This window comes from Pseudophryne corroboree, chromosome 3, assembly GCF_028390025.1.
Source record: "Pseudophryne corroboree isolate aPseCor3 chromosome 3, aPseCor3.hap2, whole genome shotgun sequence".
In the NCBI taxonomy this organism is placed as follows: Eukaryota; Metazoa; Chordata; class Amphibia; order Anura; family Myobatrachidae; genus Pseudophryne; species Pseudophryne corroboree.
The window spans coordinates 363,045,140-363,068,043 of record NC_086446.1 but is presented as its reverse complement, the minus strand read 5'-3'; positions in this window follow the sequence as shown (position 1 = coordinate 363,068,043).

The window sequence follows — 22,904 nt, the reverse complement described above, 5'->3', positions numbered from 1 at the left end:
TGCTGGGAGTCGATCGTCATCCCAGAGGGGAAGTCGGAAGACCACTTGTACTTCTTCCAGTAAGCAATTGACTGTCCAACAGTCCTTTGCGAGGAAGATGAAATATCACAGCAGTCATCCTGCTGCAAAGCGGATTACTCCTGACTTGGAATCTGCGGTGGTGTTAAACGTGTCCGGTATCCACCGTTAATTCACAGGGAATTAGAGAATTGCTTGAGGTACTGTGTCCCCGGTACCAAATACCATCTAGGTACCATTTCTCTAGGCAGGCGATACCGAGAATGTACACAGACGTCAGAAAAGAGTCACCAGCGTTCTAAAAAATGCAATATTGTGCGTGCATTACATGTGGGCAAATTCCAGCACGTGCCATGTTTTGCACATACAATTAATTTGGTGGTGCAGAAATTTTTTTTTTTAATGATAGGGGTGTGCAAGAGATGCTGTCGGTGGCCCGAAGAATTGCGGGCCACTTTCAGCATTCAGCCACCGCGTGCCAAAGACTGGAGCATCAGCAAACACTCCTGAACCTACCCCGCCATCAGCTGAAGCAAGAGGTGGTAACGAGGTGCTTCAGAGGATGGAGGTGCCGCAAAAGGACATTCAATACTATACAGCTACCTACGATTTAGGCAAAGGAGGTGGAATGCACCTGACTCAAGCGCAGTGGAGAATGATTTCAACGTTGTGCAAGGTTCTCCAACCCTTTGAACTTGCCACACGTGAAGTCAGTTCAGACACTGCCAGCCTGAGTCAGGTCATTCCCCTCATCAGGCTTTTGCAGAAGAAGCTGGAGACATTGAAGGAGGAGCTAACACAGAGCGATTCCGCTAGGCATGTGGGACTTGTGGATGGAGCCCTTAATTCGCTTAACAAGGATTCACGGGTGGTCAATCTGTTGAAATCAGAGCACTACATTTTGGCCACCATGCTCGATCCTAGATTTAAAACCTACCTTGGATCTCTCTTTCCGGCAGACACAAGTCTGCTGGGGTTCAAAGAACTGCTGGTGACAAAATTGTCAAGTCAAGCGGAACGCACCTGTCAACATCTCCTCCTTCACATTCTCCCGCAACTGGGGGTGCGAGGAAAAGGCTCAGAATTCCGAGCCCACCCGCTGGCGGTGATGCAGGGCAGTCTGGAGCGACTGCTGATGCTGACATCTGGTCCGGACTGAAGGACCTGACAACGATTACGGACATGTCGTCTACTGTCACTGCATATGATTCTCTCCCCATTGAAAGAATGGTGGAGGATTATATGAGTGACCGCATCCAAGTAGGCACGTCAGACAGTCCGTACTTATACTGGCAGGAAAAAGAGGCAATTTGGAGGCCCTTGCACAAACTGGCTTTATTCTACCTAAGTTGCCCTCCCACAAGTGTGTACTCCGAAAGAGTGTTTAGTGCCGCCGCTCACCTTGTCAGCAATCGGCGTACGAGGTTACATCCAGAAAATGTGGAGAAGATGATGTTCATTAAAATGAATTATAATCAATTCCTCCGTGGAGACATTCACCAGCAGCAATTGCCTCCACAAAGTACACAGGGAGCTGAGATGGTGGATTCCAGTGGGGACGAATTGATAATCTGTGAGGAGGGGGATGTACACGGTGATATATCGGAGGATGATGATGAGGTGGACATCTTGCCTCTGTAGAGGCAGTTTGTGCAAGGAGAGATTAATTGCTTCTTTTTTGGTGGGGGTCCAAACCAACCCGTCATTTCAGTCACAGTCGTGTGGCAGACCCTGTCACTGAAATGATGGGTTGGTTAAAGTGTGCATGTCCTGTTTATACAACATAAGGGTGGGTGGGAGGGCCCAAGGACAATTCCATCTTGCACCTCTTTTTTCTTTCATTTTTCTTTGCGTCATGTGCTGTTTGGGGGGTGTTTTTTGGAAGGGCCATCCTGCGTGACACTGCAGTGCCACTCCTAGATGGGCCAGGTGTTTGTGTCGGCCACTAGGGTCGCTTAGCTTACTCACACAGCTACCTCATTGCGCCTCTTTTTTTCTTTGCGTCATGTGCTGTTTGGGGAGTGTTTTTTGGAAGGGCCATCCTGCGTGACACTGCAGTGCCACTCCTAGATGGGCCAGGTGTTTGTGTCGGCCACTTGGGTCGCTTAGCTTAGCCATCCAGCGACCTCGGTGCAAATTTTAGGACTAAAAATAATATTGTGAGGTGTGAGGTGTTCTGAATAGACTGAAAATGAGTGGAAATTATGGTTATTGAGGTTAATAATACTTTGGGATCAAAGTGACCCCCAAATTCTATGATTTAAGCTGTTTTTTAGGGTTTTTTGAAAAAAACACCCGAATCCAAAACACACCCGAATCCGACCAAAAAAATTCGGTGAGGTTTTGCCAAAACGCGTTCGAACCCAAAACACGGCCGCGGAACCGAACCCAAAACCAAAACACAAAACCCGAAAAATTTCCGGTGCTCATCACTAGCTCAGTGTGCTGAAAATATTTACGTTCTCTGCCTGAAAACGCTCCATATCTGTGCTCAGTGTGCTGCAAATATCTGTGCTCAGTGTGCTTTATTGTGGGGACTGGGGACCACCAGTATAATAGTAGTACAGTACAGTAGGCCATTGCTGTATCTTGCAGCTCTGTGTCACTGAGTGCACGTATCCATTCCATATCTGTGCGGCATTTTTGTGAGCAGTAAATATAGTATAACAGTTCAGCATTTTGGTGACCCAACAGTATATATTTGTGTACAGTAGGCCATTGCTGTTGATATATTACTGCCATATAATTCCACACATTAAAAAATGAAGAACAAAAATGTGGAGGGTAAAATAGGGAAAGATCAAGATCCACTTCCACCTCGTGCTGAAGCTGCTGCCACTAGTCATGGCCGAGACGATGAAATGCCATCAACATCGTCTGCCAAGGCCGATGCCCAATGGCATAGTAGAGAGCATGTAAAATCCAAAAAACAAAAGTTCAGTAAAATTACCCAAAAATCAAAATTAAAAGCATTTGAGGGGAAGCGTAAACTTGCCAATATGCCATTTACGACACGGAGTGGCAAGGAACAGCTGAGGCCCTCTCCTATGTTCCCCATGACTAGTGGGTCAGCTTCACATGAGGATGGAAGCACTCATCCTCCCGCTAGAAAAATGAAAAGACTTAAGCTGGCAAAAGCACATCAAAGAACTGTGCATTCTTCTAAATCACAAATCCCCAAGGAGAGTCCAATTGTGTTGGTTGCGATGCCTGACCTTTCCAACACTGGACGGGAAGAGGTGGCGCATTCCACCATTTGCACGCCCCATGCAAGTGCTGGAAGGAGCACCCGCAGTCTAGTTCCTGATAGTCAAGTTGAAGATGTCACTGTTGAAGTACACCAGGATGAGGATATGGGTGTTGCTGGCACTGAGGAGGAAATTGACAAGGAGGATTCTGATGGTGAGGTGGTTTGTTTAAGTCAGGCACCCGGGGAGACACGTGTTGTCCGTGGGACGAATATGGCCATTGAAATGCCTGGTCAAATTACAAAAAAAATCAGCTCTTCGGTGTGGAATTATTTTAACAGAAATGCGGACAACAGGTGTCAAGCCGTGTGTTGCCTTTGTCAAGCTGTAATAAGTAGGGGTAAGGACATTAACCATTTTGGAACATCCTCCCTTAAATGTCACCTGGAGCGCATTCATCAGAAGTCATTGACAAGTTCAAAAACTTTAGGTGACAGCGGAAGCAGTCCACTGACAACTAAATCCCTTCCTCTTGTAACCAAGCTCCTGCAAACCACACCACCAACTCCCTCAGTGTCAATTTCCTCCTTAGACAGGAAAGCCAATAGTCCTGCAGGCCATGTCACTGGCAAGTCTGACGAGTCCTCTCCTGCCTGGGATTCCTCCGATGCATCCTTGAGTGTAACGCCTACTGCTGCTGGAGCTGCTGTTATTGCTGCTGGGAGTCGATCGTCATCCCAGAGGGGAAGTCGGAAGACCTCTTGTACTTCTTCCAGTAAGCAATTGACTGTCCAACAGTCCTTTGCGAGGAAGATGAAATATCACAGCAGTCATCCTGCTGCAAAGCGGATTACTCAGGACTTGGAAGCTGCGGTGGTGTTAAACGTGTCCGGTATCCACCGTTAATTCACAGGGAATTAGAGAATTGCTTGAGGTACTGTGTCCCCGGTACCAAATACCATCTAGGTACCATTTCTCTAGGCAGGCGATACCGAGAATGTACACAGACGTCAGAAAAGAGTCACCAGCGTTCTAAAAAATGCAATATTGTGCGTGCATTACATGTGGGCAAATTCCAGCACGTGCCATGTTTTGCACATACAATTAATTTGGTGGTGCAGAATTTTTTTTTTTTAATGATAGGGGTGTGCAAGAGATGCTGTCGGTGGCCCGAAGAATTGCGGGCCACTTTCAGCATTCAGCCACCGCGTGCCAAAGACTGGAGCATCAGCAAACACTCCTGAACCTACCCCGCCATCAGCTGAAGCAAGAGGTGGTAACGAGGTGCTTCAGAGGATGGAGGCGCCGCAAAAGGACATTCAATACTATACAGCTACCTACGATTTAGGCAAAGGAGGTGGAATGCACCTGACTCAAGCGCAGTGGAGAATGATTTCAACGTTGTGCAAGGTTCTCCAACCCTTTGAACTTGCCACACGTGAAGTCAGTTCAGACACTGCCAGCCTGAGTCAGGTCATTCCCCTCATCAGGCTTTTGCAGAAGAAGCTAAAGAGATTGAAGGAGGAGCTAAAACGGAGCGATTCCGCTAGGCATGTGGGACTTGTGGATGGAGCCCTTAATTCGCTTAACCAGGATTCACGGGTGGTCAATTGTCAGGAATCCGCATTCTCCATTGCATCACTTCCAGTGAACAGGCGTCTCCTGGCTTCAGTCCTCTGTTTTTAGAGTATACCCTGTGAATTGGACCTGTGGAACTACAGGTCCCAGCAGTTTCAGTCTTCAGTCTCCTGCAGCCCACAGCTCACTGTGCTCCACCTAACCAGTTCTATCTTTTGGTAACCACTGGTTACAGCCAGCAGCCTGGAGTACACAGTGCTTCTAGTTAAACAGCATTAACTCCCGGTGCACTACTGATCCCAGCCAGCAACCAGCAGTGCATTGCATTAACTGTCTACAGAATTATTCTCCCGGTTAATCACCAGCTCCAGTTAATTCTCAGCTGATCTGGGCACCCAATCCTGGAGGGTGTGTTCTCACAGAGATTCATCCAATCATCACAGAGCAAGGGGTATAAACTCCAGTTCCTTACTCATTCTCATCGCCTTGGACAACGAGTCACATTTGGTGTTCCAGTCTCCAGTGGTTCCCCGTGTTCCAGTCTCCAGTGGTTCCCTGTGTTCCAGTCTCCAGTGGTTCCCTGTGTTCCAGTCTCCAGTGGTTCCCTGTGTTCCAGTCTCCAGTGGTTCCCTGTGTTCCAGTCTCCAGTGGTTCCCTGTGTTCCAGTCTCCAGTGGTTCCCCGTGTGCCAGTCTCCAGTGGTTTCTCTCATCATTTCATTCTACTCATCATTCTGCATTTCTCCTGCTTGTTCCAGACTCCAGCCACAGCCTACCACAGTTCATCAGCAGTAAGAGACTCTCCTCAGGTGTTATTCATTGCCTAACTTGTTTACCTTATTACCAGCATTCCATTCTGTGCATTGCATCCAGCACTTAAAAAGCATGCTGAGTTAGGACTGTCTCCTGCCTGGGCCTTGCTTGGCTAAAAAACTTTTATGTTACAGAGACTGTGTGCTTTTGCAAGTATTACCGGAGTTCTGTTTTCTAAACCATTTGCATTTATCAAGTTATTCCACGTTACCGGAGTTTTGCTTTGTTTCAATTATTATTTACTAATCCGTTTACATCCAGCTACCAGGTTATTTCTCATTTGTGTTACCAGTGACTTTATTTTGCTTAAAACCATTTGCATCCAGTTATCAAGTTATTTTTACGTTTTTGTTGTCAGAGACTTTATTTGCTTTAAACCTTCTGCATTCAGCCATCAACTTATCACCAAGATATATCTGTGTTGCCAAAGACTTTTGTCAGTACCTTGGATTCAGTTACCATTTATCATTTCATTTCTGCTACTACCAATGCTACGTACCATCTTTTATTATATTATTGTTCTGTAACTTTTGTGTTTATTAAACATCAGCGCATATGCGCAGGACTTTATTCAGTCTCCACGTTTCATACGTCATTCCAACACTGACCCACTAGTGCCCCCTCCAGGAACAGACTAAATCAGAATCCTGACAGCCTGACATCAATCTGTTGAAATCAGAGCACTACATTTTGGCCACCGTGCTCGATCCTAGATTTAAAACTTACGTTGTATCTCTCTTTCTGGCAGACACAAGTCTGCAGAGGTTCAAAGACCTGCTGGTGAGAAAATTGTCAAGTCAAGCGGAATGTGACCCGTCAACAGCTCCTCCTTCTCATTCTCCCGCAACTGGGGCTGCGAGGAAAAGGCTAAGGATTCCGAGCCTACCCGCTGGCGGTGATGCAGGGCAGTCTGGAGCGAGTGCTGACTTCTGGTCCGGACTGAAGGACCTGCCACGATTACTGACATGTCGTCTACTGTCACTGCATATGATTCTGTCACCATTGAAAGAATGGTGGAGGATTATATGAGTGACCGCATCCAAGTAGGCATGTCAGACAGTCCGTACGTATACTGGCAGGAAAAAGAGGCAATTTGGAGGCCCTTGCACAAACTGGCTTTATTTTACCTAAGTTGCCCCCCCTCCAGTGTGTACTCCGAAAGAGTGTTTAGTGCAGCCGCTCACCTTGTCAGCAATGGGCGTACGAGGTTACTTCCAGAAAATGTGGAGAAGATGATGTTCATCAAAATGAATTATAATCTATTCCTCCGTGGAGACATTCACCAGCAATTGCCTCCAGAAAGTACACAGGGACCTGAGATGGTAGATTCCAGTGGGGACGAATTAATAATCTGTGAGGAGGGGGATGTACACAGTGAAAGGGGTGAGGAATCGGACGATGAGGAGGAGGTGGACATCTTGCCTCTGTAGAGCCAGTTTGTGCAAGGAGAGATTGATTGCTTCTTTTTTGGTGGGGGCCCAAACCAACCAGTCATTTCAGCCACAGTCGTGTGGCAGACCCTGTCGCTGAAATGATGGGTTTGTTAAAGTGTGCATGTCCTGTTTATACAACATAAGGGTGGGTGGAAGGGTCCAAGGACAATTCCATCTTGCACCTCTTTTTTCTTTAATTTATCTTTGCATCATGTGATGTTTGGGGCAAATTTTTTGTAGTGCCATCCTGTCTGACACTGCAGTGCCACTCCTAGATGGGCCAGGTGTTTGTTCCGGCCACTTGGGTCGCTTACCTTAGTCATCCAGTGACCTCGGTGCAAATTTTAGGACTAAAAATAATATTGTGAGGTGTTCAGAATAGACTGTAAATGAGTGGAAATTATGGTTATTGAGGTTAATAATACTATGGGATCAAAATTACCCCCAAATTCTATGATTTAAGCTGTTTTTGAAAAAAAACACCCGAATCCACAGACCTGGCGCAACCCGCTCAGCGAGGCGATGCAACGCAGGGAGGCGCCAGGCATAAGAGGTGCTCTCCCACTCTCCAAAGCTTGCAGCTGTCTGTTGCTGCCAGACACTGCTGTGCCTGTCACACTTTGTAACAGGCAGCGGCACAGGCAGTGGCACAGGCAGGGCCTCTCCCCCCCCCCCCCCCCCCGAACAGTGAGCAGTTAGTCCACTTTTGCAGTGCAGCCTATTCGCTCCATAGGCAGGAGGGGGAGGAAGAGAGAGACACAGTTGTGATGAAAGAGGGTAGACATAACCACGGTTGTATTTGGAGGGGAAACATAGCCATGGCTGTGATTGGAGGGGAGACATAGCCGCGGCTGTGATTGGAGGGGAGACATAGCCACGGCTGTGATTAGGGAGGGGGTAGAGAGAGAGGAATAGCCATGGCTGTAATGGGGGGCCATGGAGGAGAAAAAGCTGCAGCTGTGATTGTGGTGGGATGGGGAGACATAGCCACAGCTGTGATGGGAGCAAGGGGGGTGGGCGGGTGGAGGAAAGAAAATGCCACAGCTGTGACTGGGCAAGGGGGAAGAGGTAGAATAGCCACAGCTGTGATTGGGTAGGGGGTAGAATAGCCACAGCTGTGATTGGGGAGGGGGGTAGACTAGCTGCAGCTGTGATTGGGGAGGGACTGGGGAGACATAGCCACAGCTATGATCGGGTAGGGAGGAGAGGTATCCGTGGCTGTGATGGGGGGGATAGAGTAGAGAAATAGCCACAGCTGTGATTGGGGAGGGGGGAGAGATAGCCACAGCTTTGATGGGGGAGGAGCAGTGGAGAGAGAGGCTGCTGTGGGGAAAGTCTTCTATGTGCTGGGCTGCTGTTGCTGTGTGTGGTGCCGAGCAGAAGGAGCTGTCAGACGGCGGTTGCGGCAGGAACGGGGCTTTAGATAAGTGCAGTACTGTGACTATAAGTGCAGTAAACTGCTACTGTGGGCATTATGTGTGCCACTGTGGTCTGCTGTGGTCTATGTGTAAGGGGCACTATTTCTTTGGGCATTACGTGTGGCATTAATACTTTGGGTATTATGGGTAAGGGGCACTACTACTGTGGGCATTACGTGTGGCCAGGGCCGTAACTACGTGTGTGCCAAGTGGGCTTGGCACACAGCGCAGTTGCCCTGAGGGCGCACGGCCAGCGGCATGTAATGAGTCAAATTGACTCATTACATGCCGCCTGTTCTGTGCTGTGCGCAGCCGCGCTGTGGCAGGAGAAGAGAGCAGCACCGGGCAGGTGAGGAGGAGGGAGGGGGACTGTTGCCGCAGCAGCGCTATTTCATTGGTAGTAAGCGCCGCTGCAGCAGCCCCCTCTCCTTCCGCATTGGCTGCCTGGCGCTGTTGTGGATGCTAGGATGTGGTTCCTCCATCCCAGCATCCACAGCAGCGCCATGCAGCCAATACGGAAGAAGAGGGGACTGCTGCAGCGGCGCTTACTACCAATGAAATAGCGCTGCTGCTGCTCCAGTCCCCCTCCCTCCTCCTCCTTCTCACCTGCCTGCACCGAGGAAGCTGCACGAGGAGCCTGTCAGCGGGGAGATGGTAAGTATCTCTCTCTCTCTCTCTCTCTCTCTCTCTCTCTCTCGGACACCATATGCCATAATGTGTAAAAAGGGGGCCTGGCTGCCGCAATGTGTAAAAAGGGGGCCTGGCTGCCGCAATGTGTAAAAAGGGGGACTGGCTGCCGCAATGTGTAGAAAGGGGGACTGGCTGCCGCAATGTGTAAAAATGGGGACTGGCTGCCGCAATGTGTAAAAAGGGGGCATGGCTGCCGCAATGTGTAAAAAGGGGGCCTGGCTGCCGCAATGTGTAAAAATGGGGACTGGCTGCCGCAATGTGTAAAAAGGGGGCCTGGCTGCCGCAATGTGTAAAAAGGGGGCCTGGCTGCCGCAATGTGTAAAAAGGGGGATGCTGGCTGCTGCAATGTGTAAAAAGGGGGATGCTGGCTGCTGCAATGTGTATAAAGGGGGACACCATCTGCCGTAATGTGTAAAAAGGGGGACGCTGTCTGCCGTAATGTGTAAAAAGGGGGACTGTCTGCTGTAATGTTTAAAAAGGGGGACGCTCTTTGCTGTAATGTGTAAAAAGGGGGACGCTGTCTGCTGTAATGTGTAAAAAGGGGGACGCTGTCTGCTGTAATGTATAAAAGGGTCTCTACCTGGTGTAGTGGCGCTACTGTGCAGCGTAATTTGAATAATGGAGACTACTGTGCACCGTAGTATGAATTGCTATTATTTTGTGGTCACGCCCCTTCCCCATAAAGCTATGCCCCTATATATTTTTCGCGTGCCTACGGCGCGCACTGCCCCTATCTTACATGGGGGGGGGTGCCAATGTTGTTTCTTGCACACAGCGCTAAAATGCCTAGTTACGGCACTGCGTGTGGCACTACTGCTGTGGTCTGTGTGTAAGGGGTACGTCTACTGAGGGTGTTATATGAAAGGGGCACTACCACTGTTACAGAGAGAGCGGGCAGGTACTAATTGCCCAGGCATGATGGAGGAGCCTGGGTCCTCGGTCGTCCCACTGCCCACCCTTACCTGTCAGCAACAGCAGCTTTATTCTCCCGCCAGTAAATGCTGCTAGGCTTAGCAGCAGCAGTCTCTTAGCAGGGGAGTGATCACACTGATCATGCCTCCCCCCCCACCCCCCAGATTGCCTGGCGCTGAAAATACTTTTTTACTATTAATTATTAGAAGGATGCATGGCGACACCTCCCACAATTGTGCCACACCCTCAAAAAAGTACCTGGGTTCGCCACAGCTCTCTACACCCATGGGCGCTACTTGTCACAGCTGAGTTTGTTTGTGAACCCGGACTAGTACTGGTCACTGGGTTTGGTCTTGAGCACTTTGCACAGAATTGGGCTGGCTTGATGAATGATCTGCTCATTCAGACGTGGCAGTCAGGCAGTATACTCTATGTGTACTGGAACATTGGTGGTGGGAGCCACCAGTGCAATGAGTTGGGTTGGTTGTCACCTAATGAAGAGTCACGTGAGGACTGGTGAGATGACGGAATGCTGGGAGGACTGGTAATGCAGAAGATTCTTGGATCACTGGTTGGAACCAGTGTAATAGCTGTTGAAGAGACTGAGGACAACAGCTGTGACTGTAGAAGAAGCTGAGGGCATCAACAATGACTGTAGAGGAAGCGGAGGACATCAGCAATAATTGTAGAGGAAGCTCAGGACATCAGCAGTGACTGTAGAAGAAGCTGAGAGAACCAGCAATAACTGTAGATGAAGCTGAGGACATCAGCAGTAACTGTAGACAAAGCTGAGGACATCAGCAATACTTGTAGATGAAGCTGAGAGTATCAGCAATGACTGTAGACGAAGCTGAGGACATCAGCAATACTTGTAGACGAAATTAAGGACATCAACAATACTTGTAGATGAAGTTGAGAGCATCAGCCGTCTGGATTTCCAGATGCTTGGCAACTAAGGCAGCACAGTGGGGATTCCAAGTGAAGTGTAATGCAGTGTCAGCACTGCTGGTTTCCCAGGTGCTGTGATGTAGTGATTCTGCACAATGTATGAGTTATTGCTGCAAGGTGGTAGACAGCAGTAGCAGGTTTTCCAGATAATGAGATGTGCTTCCTTGCGCAGTAGTTTAACTGGAAGCTGGTAGGAACCAGCAGAGTCTCTAATGCCTGTAGGGATATAGGACAGTCCCTCTGGATCACTGGAGGACTTCCAGTGAATCTGGAGATGCCAGGATGTAGTGGCAGCGATGGCCCTTTAAATCATCCAGGGAGTCAGGGAGTGCGGTATATGGTAACTGCAGAGTCTATTACCAGCAGTAAATTCTGGAGCTCACTCCAGGCTGAGAAACAGCAAAGCACTGACCACTTGCTAGTGCTGAAACCTGGAACTTATACCCAGTGCTTATAGTTGAGTTGATGAGTGACTCACATGATGCGGAAGTGAATCCGGATTGGCTCCTGAGTCCTGGGAGATCAGCTGACTGGAGACTGTCACAGCGCTGTCCATGTTGGAGAGCGGCGGAAACTTCTGTGTGCTATGACCAGAGCCAGCCGCTATGGCCACCAGACAGGGAGACGCTGGTACACAGTCACAGGTGCCGCGGCGAGCGGCGGGACACACCAGGGGAGCACCCAAATGAAGGATCGAGCCCAGGCTTGAGGCAGAGGAGAGCTAAAGCGCGGCTAGAGATCACAGATAACCTCCGTTTTGTGATAGTACTACTGTGGGCATCATGTGGAAGGTGCACTACTACTGTGGATGTTATGTGTAGTAAGGGACACTACTGTGGGCGTTGTGTATAAGGGGAACTACTATTGTGTTGCACAATGTGCACAATGGATGCTACTGTGCAGCATAACATGACTATGGGGCACTACTATGTGGTATAATATGAATCAGGTGCACTACATACGGTGTAATGTGAATAAGATTGTGCTACTGTGTGGTGTAATTTGAATTGGGGGTGCTGCTGTGTGGCTATGCCACACAATAGTATCCCTAATTCAAATAGTGCCACACCCCTCCTTGTGAGACCACACCCCTTCTTTTGCGGACACGCGCTGTCCCTTTATTACATATGTAAGGGAGGGCGCAAATGTATAATTTGCAGGGGGGGGGGGGGGCTGAACACCTTAGCACCGGCCCTGGTTAGAAGGAGCTACAGTATAAATGTTATTAATTGTGCACACATTAAGACATACATTAAAGTGCTCTAATATCTCCCCTAAACTATATTTTCTTGGAATTGCTATTCATATACATAGCGAGGCCTATTTTTTTACCTCTAAGCGCCAATGGGTGAGGGTGGGGGGCCCTTTCAAGATTTTGATATGGGGCCCACAAAGTATAATTACGCCCCTGCATGCATGTCAAGACTTTTATATGTGAAAAGTAACTTTTTTTTATTATTTTCTTTTTATGTGAAAATTTCTAGAAAAAATCCTAAGAGACTTTTTTTGGACAGTAAATCATTACGTTTAAATGGTATCACTTATGGAAGTTAGAAAAGAGATAGTGCTTTAATATACTGTTGTCCACTGAGTGGATAACAGAATATACTGTAGGGGTCTTTACACACCTGTAGGAATAATTGTAGGTTATCTGTTCTTGTCACTGTCAATATCTTAGGTATAGATGGACAATAAGCAATTTACTAGGATGAAAAGTGGCAGACTGGTATGGTAAACCCCATCAGAGAGAAAAGCCTGCCCATAAATATTATTAGCTTACTCCATCTCAGTGCGCAGTCATTTCTATCAATATATAACTGGTATACTGTACATTCAAAATCCTGTCTGTCGGGATCCTGGCAATCGAAATCCCGATGCTGGAATTCCCACATCCGTCAGAACACCAACACCGGAATTCCGACCAGGTTAGCATCCTGATGCCAGAATACAGACAGCCAGGATCCCGAAGGTAAGTATATCCGGGTTAGGATTTGGCTATGGGAATGGAAGGGTTAGGTTCAGGCGCCACCGAGGGATGGGGGGTTAGGGCTAGACTGCGTGGTGGGGAGGTTATGGTTAGGCTGCAGGGAGGGGATTAGGTTTAGGCACTAATGGGGAGGGTTAGGCTGTGGGAACGGGGGGTTAGGTTTAGGCACAAAGGGGTCTTCATGAAGCAGTGAAAATGGTGAAAAAGTGAGCTATTGAAGTAACATTTTTAATTTGCATACTATACAATTGTACGGAGCAGCTGATTGGTTGCCATGGGCAAAATCTCCACAGTCTTACTTCTCCACTTTTTTCACTGCTTCATGAATTGACCCCAAAGGGAGGAGGTTAGGCTTAAGCACTAAGGGATTAGGTTAGGATTAAGCTATGATAAGGGAGGATAGGATAGGGGGATGGGGGTGTTGAATGCTTACCTCACCCCTGCCGGGATCTTGAGCATCGTGATGCCGGCATTGGTATTGTGACTAGAGATGAGCGCCTGAAATTTTTCGGGTTTTGTGTTTTGGTTTTGGGTTCGGTTCCGCGGCCGTGTTTTGGGTTCGAACGCGTTTTGGCAAAACCTCACCGAATTTTTTTTGTCGGATTCGGGTGTGTTTTGGATTCGGGTGTTTTTTTCAAAAAACACTAAAAAACAGCTTAAATCATAGAATTTGGGGGTCATTTTGATCCCAAAGTATTATTAACCTCAAAAACCATAATTTACACTCATTTTCAGTCTATTCTGAATACCTCACACCTCACAATATTATTTTTAGTCCTAAAATTTGCACCGAGGTCGCTGTGTGAGTAAGATAAGCGACCCTAGTGGCCGACACAAACACCGGGCCCATCTAGGAGTGGCACTGCAGTGTCACGCAGGATGTCCCTTCCAAAAAACCCTCCCCAAACAGCACATGACGCAAAGAAAAAAAGAGGCGCAATGAGGTAGCTGTGTGAGTAAGATTAGCGACCCTAGTGGCCGACACAAACACCGGGCCCATCTAGGAGTGGCACTGCAGTGTCACGCAGGATGGCCCTTCCAAAAAACCCTCCCCAAACAGCACATGACGCAAAGAAAAAAAGAGGCGCAATGAGGTAGCTGTGTGAGTAAGATTAGCGACCCTAGTGGCCGACACAAACACCGGGCCCATCTAGGAGTGGCACTGCAGTGTCACGCAGGATGTCCCTTCCAAAAAACCCTCCCCAAACAGCACATGACGCAAAGAAAAAAAGAGGCTTTTTACTGATATTTGGTGTTTTGGATTTGACATGCTCTGTACTATGACATTGGGCATCGGCCTTGGCAGACGACGTTGCTGGCATTTCATCGTCTCGGCCATGACTAGTGGCAGCAGCTTCAGCACGAGGTGGAAGTGGATCTTGATCTTTCCCTAATTTTGGAACCTCAACATTTTTGTTCTCCATATTTTAATAGGCACAACTAAAAGGCACCTCAGGTAAACAATGGAGATGGATGGATTGGATACTAGTATACAATTATGGACGGGCTGCCGAGTGCCGACACAGAGGTAGCCACAGCCGTGAACTACCGCACTGTACTGTGTCTGCTGCTAATATATAGACTGGTTGATAAAGAGATAGTATACTCGTAACTAGTATGTATGTATAAAGAAAGAAAAAAAAACCACGGTTAGGTGGTATATACAATTATGGACGGGCTGCCGAGTGCCGACACAGAGGTAGCCACAGCCGTGAACTACCGCACTGTACTGTGTCTGCTGCTAATATATAGACTGGTTGATAAAGAGATAGTATACTCGTAACTAGTATGTATGTATAAAGAAAGAAAAAAAACCCACGGTTAGGTGGTATATACAATTATGGACGGGCTGCCGAGTGCCGACACAGAGGTAGCCACAGCCGTGAACTACCGCACTGTACTGTGTCTGCTGCTAATATATAGACTGGTTGATAAAGAGATAGTATACTCGTAACTAGTATGTATGTATAAAGAAAGAAAAAAAAACCACGGTTAGGTGGTATATACAATTATGGACGGGCTGCCGAGTGCCGACACAGAGGTAGCCACAGCCGTGAACTACCGCACTGTACTGTGTCTGCTGCTAATATATAGACTGGTTGATAAAGAGATAGTATACTCGTAACTAGTATGTATGTATAAAGAAAGAAAAAAAAAGCACGGTTAGGTGGTATATACAATTATGGACGGGCTGCCGAGTGCCGACACAGAGGTAGCCACAGCCGTGAACTACCGCACTGTACTGTGTCTGCTGCTAATATAGACTGGTTGATAAAGAGATAGTATACTCGTAACTAGTATGTATGTATAAAGAAAGAAAAAAAAACCACGGTTAGGTGGTATATACAATTATGGACGGGCTGCCGAGTGCCGACACAGAGGTAGCCACAGCCGTGAACTACCGCACTGTACTGTGTCTGCTGCTAATATATAGACTGGTTGATAAAGAGATAGTATACTCGTAACTAGTATGTATGTATAAAGAAAGAAAAAAAAACCACGGTTAGGTGGTATATACAATTATGGACGGGCTGCCGAGTGCCGACACAGAGGTAGCCACAGCCGTGAACTACCGCACTGTACTGTGTCTGCTGCTAATATAGACTGGTTGATAAAGAGATAGTATACTCGTAACTAGTATGTATGTATAAAGAAAGAAAAAAAAAACACGGTTAGGTGGTATATACAATTATGGACGGGCTGCCGAGTGCCGACACAGAGGTAGCCACAGCCGTGAACTACCGCACTGTACTGTGTCTGCTGCTAATATAGACTGGTTGATAAAGAGATAGTATACTCGTAACTAGTATGTATGTATAAAGAAAGAAAAAAAAACCACGGTTAGGTGGTATATACAATTATGGACGGGCTGCCGAGTGCCGACACAGAGGTAGCCACAGCCGTGAACTACCGCACTGTACTGTGTCTGCTGCTAATATATAGACTGGTTGATAAAGAGATAGTATACTACTAATATTATATATACTGGTGGTCAGGTCACTGGTCACTAGTCACACTGGCAGTGGCACTCCTGCAGCAAAAGTGTGCACTGTTTAATTTTAATATAATATTATGTACTCCTGGCTCCTGCTATAACCTATAACTGGCACTGCAGTAGTGCTCCCCAGTCTCCCCCACAATTATAAGCTGTGTGAGCTGAGCAGTCAGACAGATATATAATATATAGATGATGCAGCACACTGGCCTGAGCCTGAGCAGTGCACACAGATATGGTATGTGACTGACTGAGTCACTGTGTGTATCGCTTTTTTCAGGCAGAGAACGGATATATTAAATAAACTGCACTGTGTGTCTGGTGGTCACTCACTATATAATATATTATGTACTCCTGGCTCCTGCTATAACCTATAACTGGCACTGCAGTAGTGCTCCCCAGTCTCCCCCACAATTATAAGCTGTGTGAGCTGAGCAGTCAGACAGATATATATAATATTATATATAGATAATAGATGATGCGGCACACTGGCCTGAGCCTGAGCAGTGCACACAGATATGGTATGTGACTGAGTCACTGTGTGCTGTGTATCGCTTTTTTCAGGCAGAGAACGGATTATAAATAAAACTGGTGGTCACTGGTCACTATCAGCAAAACTCTGCACTGTACTGAGTACTCCTAATGCTCCCCAAAATTAGTAAATCAAGTGTCTCTCTAATCTATTCTAAACGGAGAGGACGCCAGCCACGTCCTCTCCCTATCAATCTCAATGCCCGTGTGAAAATGGCGGCGACGCGCGGCTCCTTATATAGAATCCGAGTCTCGCGATAGAATCCGAGCCTCGCGAGAATCCGACAGCGTCATGATGACGTTCGGGCGCGCTCGGGTTAACCGAGCAAGGCGGGAAGATCCGAGTCGCTCGGACCCGTGAAAAAAAACATGAAGTTCTGGCGGGTTCGGATTCAGAGAAACCGAACCCGCTCATCTCTAATTGTGACAGCAGGCAACCCGTCCGCAGGATCACATACCGATCCCGTATAACTTTATTTTATGCATTGAATTAATTTTCTAACAGTACCAATTTTTCAGGAATAATTCATCACAATTTTATAAGCATACTGAAAGCTGATGTCTGATCATCAATCTTCTTAATCTTATTATGCTGCTTCAGCTATCGCACACCACCATTTTTGCACAATGTAAGCTGAAGGAAACACATTAACACAGTTGTTCCCAAACAAGAGGGGGGTGATTCAGACCTGATCGCTGGGCTACTAACTTTGCTGCCCTGCGTTCAGACAGTCGCCGCCCAAGGGGGAGTCTATATTCGCCGTGCAAGTGTGCGATTGCATGTGTACGCCGAGCTGCAAAAATCTAGTGTGTGCAGTCTGTGCGCAGCCCAGTACTTACTCCTACTGTGCGATGAGAACAGGCTGATCCGGGACGGAGCTCACGTCAGACACCCTCCCTGAAAACGCTTGGGAACGCCTGCATTTTTCCAGACACTCCCAGTAAACGGTCAGTTACCACCCACAAATGGCCTCTTCCTGTCAATCACCTTGCTAATGCCCGTGCAAATTAAATATTCGCACCATCCTGTCGCTGACCAACGATGCCCATTGTTGATGGCCGACACATGTGCGCATTGCGGTGCATACGCATGCACATTTTTTACCTGATCGCCTGCTGTGCGAAAACACACAGCAGTGATCAGGTCTGAATCACCCCCTAGGTCCTCAATTTAGTACTGGTTTTAAGGTTATCCATGCTTAAGAACAAGTTATTTAATTAGCACCTCAATCAGTTTTACCATCTGTGCACAAGTCTGGATATTCTTAAAATCTTGACTGTTTGGAAACATATAGATTATATCAAAGTCAAATATTTTGATCGATTGACAAGTTTTTGCTTAGGTAATGATTCTTCGTATTCTGGATGACTAACATTTTAATGCTACAGTAGTTTAAAAATGTAATTATTATAATTACATTTCTTTACCATGACCTACATAATGTACTTAACTAATATTCAGTAGTATCTTATACTATTTGTCGTATGGAAAAACTGAGAACCATACATTACAAATAGTAAACTCTAGAAATTGCATTATAAATATAACTCTAATACAGCTATAAATTAGAGATTTTTCGGGTTTTGTGTTTTGGTTTTGGATTCAGTTTCACGGCCGTGTTTTGGATTCGGACGCATTTTGGCAAAACCTCCCTGAAATTTTTTTGTCGGATCCGGGTGTGTTTTGGATTCGGGTGTTTTTTTTTTTTCAGAAACCCCTCAAAAACAGCTTAAATCATAGAATTTGGGGGTAATTTTGATCCTATACTATTATTAACGTCAATAACCACAATTTCCACTAATTTCCAGTCTATTCTGAACACCTTACACCTCACAATACTATTTTTAGTCCTAAAATTTGCACCAAGGTCGCTGGATGACTAAGCTTAGCGACCCAAGAGGGCGGCACAAACACCTGGACCATCTAGGAGTGGCACTGCAGTGGCAGACAGGATGGCACTTAACAAAATTGGCCCCAAATAGCACATGATGCAAAGAAAAGAGAAAAAGAGGAGCACTGTGGTCGCTGGACGGCTAAGCTAAGCGACACAAACACCTCAATATCACAGGAATTATTCGTTCTAATCAATGGTATTATTGGTCCAAATCACTGGAAGAAAATGACAAAATCACTGGAATTATTCGTTCTAATCAATGGTATTATTGGTCCAAATCACTGGAAGAAAATGACAAAATCACTGGAATTATTCGTTCTAATCAATGGTATTATTGGTCCAAATCACTGGAAGAAAATGACAAAATCACTGGAATTATTCATTCTAATCAATGGTATTATTGGTCCAAATCACTGAAAGAAAATGACAAAATCACTGGAATTATTTGGCAAGATCACTGTAATTAATAATTATAAATCACTGATATTAATTGGTAAAATCTCGGTATCGCCTGCCTAGTGAAGTGGAATCTAGATGGGATTTTGTACCGGGTACACAATAACTTCATCAATTGTCTAAATCCCACTGCACTAATGGCGGAAAACGGGCACACGTCTAACAGCACACTGATTATATTGAGAACTGATTATACTGATCACTGATGATATTACGGAGAACTGACATTGAGCAGCGAGAACAGCACTGGACTATTGTACTGTAGTATACTGGTCACCACAAAGCAGCACTGACACTGAGCACAGATATTAAGCACTGATCATGATACTAGAAGTGACACAAAGCTGCAAGATACAGCAATGGCCTACTGTACTGTACTACTATATACTGGTGGTCACCACAATGCTGCACTGTACTACTATATACTGGTCACAACAATGCAGCAGATATTAAGCACTGATCAGGATACTAGAACTGAGTCTGACAAGTAGCTGCAAGATACAGCAATGGCCTACTGTACTGTACTATATGTATACTGCTGGTCACCAAAATTTATTATTATTATTATCCTTTATTTATATGGCGCCACAAGGGTTCCGCAGCGCCCAATTACAGAGTACATAAACAAATAATCAAACAAGAAAACAGCAACTTACAGTTGACGACAATATAGGACAAGTACAGGGTAAATAAACATAGCTACATCAGCAGATGACACTGGAATAAGTATCAGGTGGCAGAAGACTGCTTGATTTGGTGCAGTTGAAGATTATTAAAGTAAGAAAAGGGTAAGCACATGAGGGAAGAGGGCCCTGCTCGTGAGAGCTTACATTCTAACGGGGAGGGGTAGACAGACAGGGGTGAGACAGATGGGGTACATAGAGAGCGTGGAACAGAGGTTTAGGATGAGATTTGGCTGGGTTTGGTGTAGAAGTGGGTCTTGAGAGCCCGTTTTAAGTTTTGTAGAGAGGTGGAGAGTCTGAGGGGGAGAGGTAGGGAATTCCAGAGAAGTGGTGCAGCGCGTGAAAAATCTTGGAGGTAGGAGTGGGAGGAAGTAATCCGTAGGCAGGAGAGTCGGCGAGCATTAGCAGAGTGAAGAGGACGGGTGGGAGTGTAAAGCGAGATAAGATCAGAGATGTAGATGGGAGAGGAGTGGGTGAGGGCTTTGTAAGCAAGTGTGAGAAGCTTGAAATGGATTCTGAAAGGGAAGGGGAGCCAGTGAAGGTCTAGTAAGAGAGGAGAGGTGGACGTAGTGCGTTTGGTGAGGAAAATGAGCCGGGCAGCAGCATTGAGGATAGATTGGAGTGGAGAGAGGTATTTGTCAGGAATGCCAGTCAGGAGGAGATTACAGTAGTCCAGTCTGGAGATGACCAGTGAGTGGATAAGAGTCTTAGTAGCATCCTGGGTCAGAAAGGGTCTGATCCTGGAAATATTTTTTAGATGAAAACGGCAGGTTTGTGAGAGGTGCTGAATGTGAGGTTTGAAGGAGAGGGAGAAGTCAAGGATTACTCCAAGACAGCGCACTTGGGGGGTAGAGGAGATAGTAGTGCCATCAATAGATAATGAGATTGTAGGAGGTGAGGTTATGCGGGATGGAGGGAAGATGATCAGCTCGGTCTTAGACATGTTAAGTTTAAGAAAGCGCTGGGACATCCAGGAAGAGATAGCAGAGAGACAGTTGGAGATACGAGTGAGGAGAGTAGGGGAGAGGTCTGGAGAGGAAAGATAGATTTGAGTGTCATCAGCATAAAGATGATATTGGAAACCAAAAGAACTAATGAGCTTACCTAGTGAGGACGTATAGAGAGAGAAGAGAAGAGGACCAAGGACAGAACCTTGGGGTACCCCTACAGTTAGTGGAAGTGAGGGGGAGGTGGAGTCATGAGAGGAGACAGAGAATGAACGGTTAGAAAGGTAGGACGACAACCAAGAGAGGGCAGTGTCACGCAGACCAATGGAGTGAAGGATTTGCAGTAGGAGAGGATGGTCCACAGTGTCAAAAGCAGCAGAGAGATCAAGTAGAATAAGTAGAGAGTAGTGTCCCTTAGATTTAGCAGCATGGAGGTCATTGCATACTTTTGTAAGGGCAGTTTCAGTGGAGTGGAGAGGACGGAAGCCAGATTGGAATGGGTCAAGCAGTGAGTGTGAGGAAAGAAAGGAAGTAAGGCGGTTGTAGACAATACACTCAAGGAGTTTGGAGGCAAAAGGGAGGAGAGAGATGGGTCGGTAGTTGGAGAGAGTGTTTGGATCAAGGGTAGGTTTTTTAAGAATAGGAGAGATGAGTGCATGCTTGAAGGCAGAGGGGACAGTGCCTGATGATAGGGAGAGATTGAGAAGGTGGGAAAGATGGGAACAAGCAGAAGAAGAGAGGTAGCGGAGGAGGCGGGAGGGGATAGGGTCAAGTTTGGAGGTGGTGAGGGGACAGGAACGAATGAGGGCAATGACTTCCACTCCAGATGCATGGGAGAAAGATGACAGAGTTGGTGTGAGGGATGGGGAGGGTTGGTAAAGGATGGGAGAAGGCTGGTTACTGATGGTCTGGTGTGATGTGATGTCCTGACGTATGGAGTTAATTTTGGATGTGAAGTAAGTGGCAAAGTCAAGAGCAGAGAGTGAGGAAGGGAGACGAGGTGGAGGTGGGCAGAGGAGTGAGTTGAGAGTGGCAAAGAGGCGCCAGGGGTTGGAAGACTGGGAGGAGATGAGGTTCTTGAAGTATGACTGTTTAGCAAGAGAAAGGGCAGCACTGAAGGATGAAAGCATAAGTTTGAAATGGAGGAAGTCTGCCTTAGAGCGTGATTTCCTCCAGTGTCGCTCAGCAGTACGTGAGCATTTTTGCAGATATCTGGTGCATTTGGTGTGCCAGGGTTGAGGTGTTAATTTGCGAGGGTGAATAGTGGTTGGTGGAGCAACAGAGTCAAGAGCAGAAGTAAGGGAAGCATTGTATGTGGAAGTGGCTTGTTCAGGGCATGAGAGAGAGAGAATAGGAGAGAGAAGTGAGTCAAACAGGGAGGAAAGGAATGTGGTGTCAATAGCTTCAATGTTACGCTTAGTGATGGTAGCCTTAGGAGGTAGAGATGGGGAAGTCGAGAGAGATAGGTTAAAGGAGAGCAGGTGGTGGTCAGAGAGGGGAAATGGGGAGTTGGAAAAATCAGAAATATCACAGCGGTGAGTGAAGACCAGATCCAGTGAGCTCCCATTCACATGGGAGGGTGAGGAGGTCCACTGGGAGAGACCAAGTGAAGAGGTGAGGTTAAGGAGTTTAGAGGCAGGGGATTGTGTGGGGATGTCAATAGGGATGTTGAAATCGCCTAGAATAATGGTGGGAATGTCAGAAGAGAGGAAGTGAGGAAGCCAGGAAGCAAAGTTGTCGATGAATTTGGAAGCAGTGTCAGGGGGGCGGTAAATGACAGCTACTCTAAGATGGACTGGTTGGAAGAGGCGTATGGTGTGGACCTCAAATGTAGAGAATATAAGGGATGGTTCTGGTGGTATGAGTTGGTAGGAGTAACTAGAAGGTAAAAGGACCCCAACACCACCCCCATGGCGACCCCCAGGTCGGGGTGTGTGTGTGAATGTGAGGCCCCCAGCAGAGAGAGCAGCAGCAGAAGTAGTGTCAGAGGGTGTAATCCAAGTTTCAGTAATGGCTAGTAGGTGTAGGGAGTTGGAAATGAAAAGGTCATGAGTGGGGACCAGTTTGTTGCAAACAGATCTGGCATTCCAGAGTGCACTGGATAGGGGGTATGAGTTTGTGGGAGAGATGTGAATGAGATTTTCAGGGTTGCTGTAGCGATGAGGTGGGATTAACTTTGAGGGCAGGGTTGATGAGAGAGTAGTGATGGTACGGGTGCCTGAGCTAGGAGGGGAAACTGCAGGAGGTGGGCAGGGAGGGAGGTCAGTGTGATAGAAACATAGAAACATAGAATTTGTCGGCAGATAAGAACCACTTGGCCCATCTAGTCTGCCCCTTATTTATTTATTTTATATTATTTTTTAACACTAACCTTATTTGATCCTTATTTCTTTGTAAGGATATCCTTATGTCTA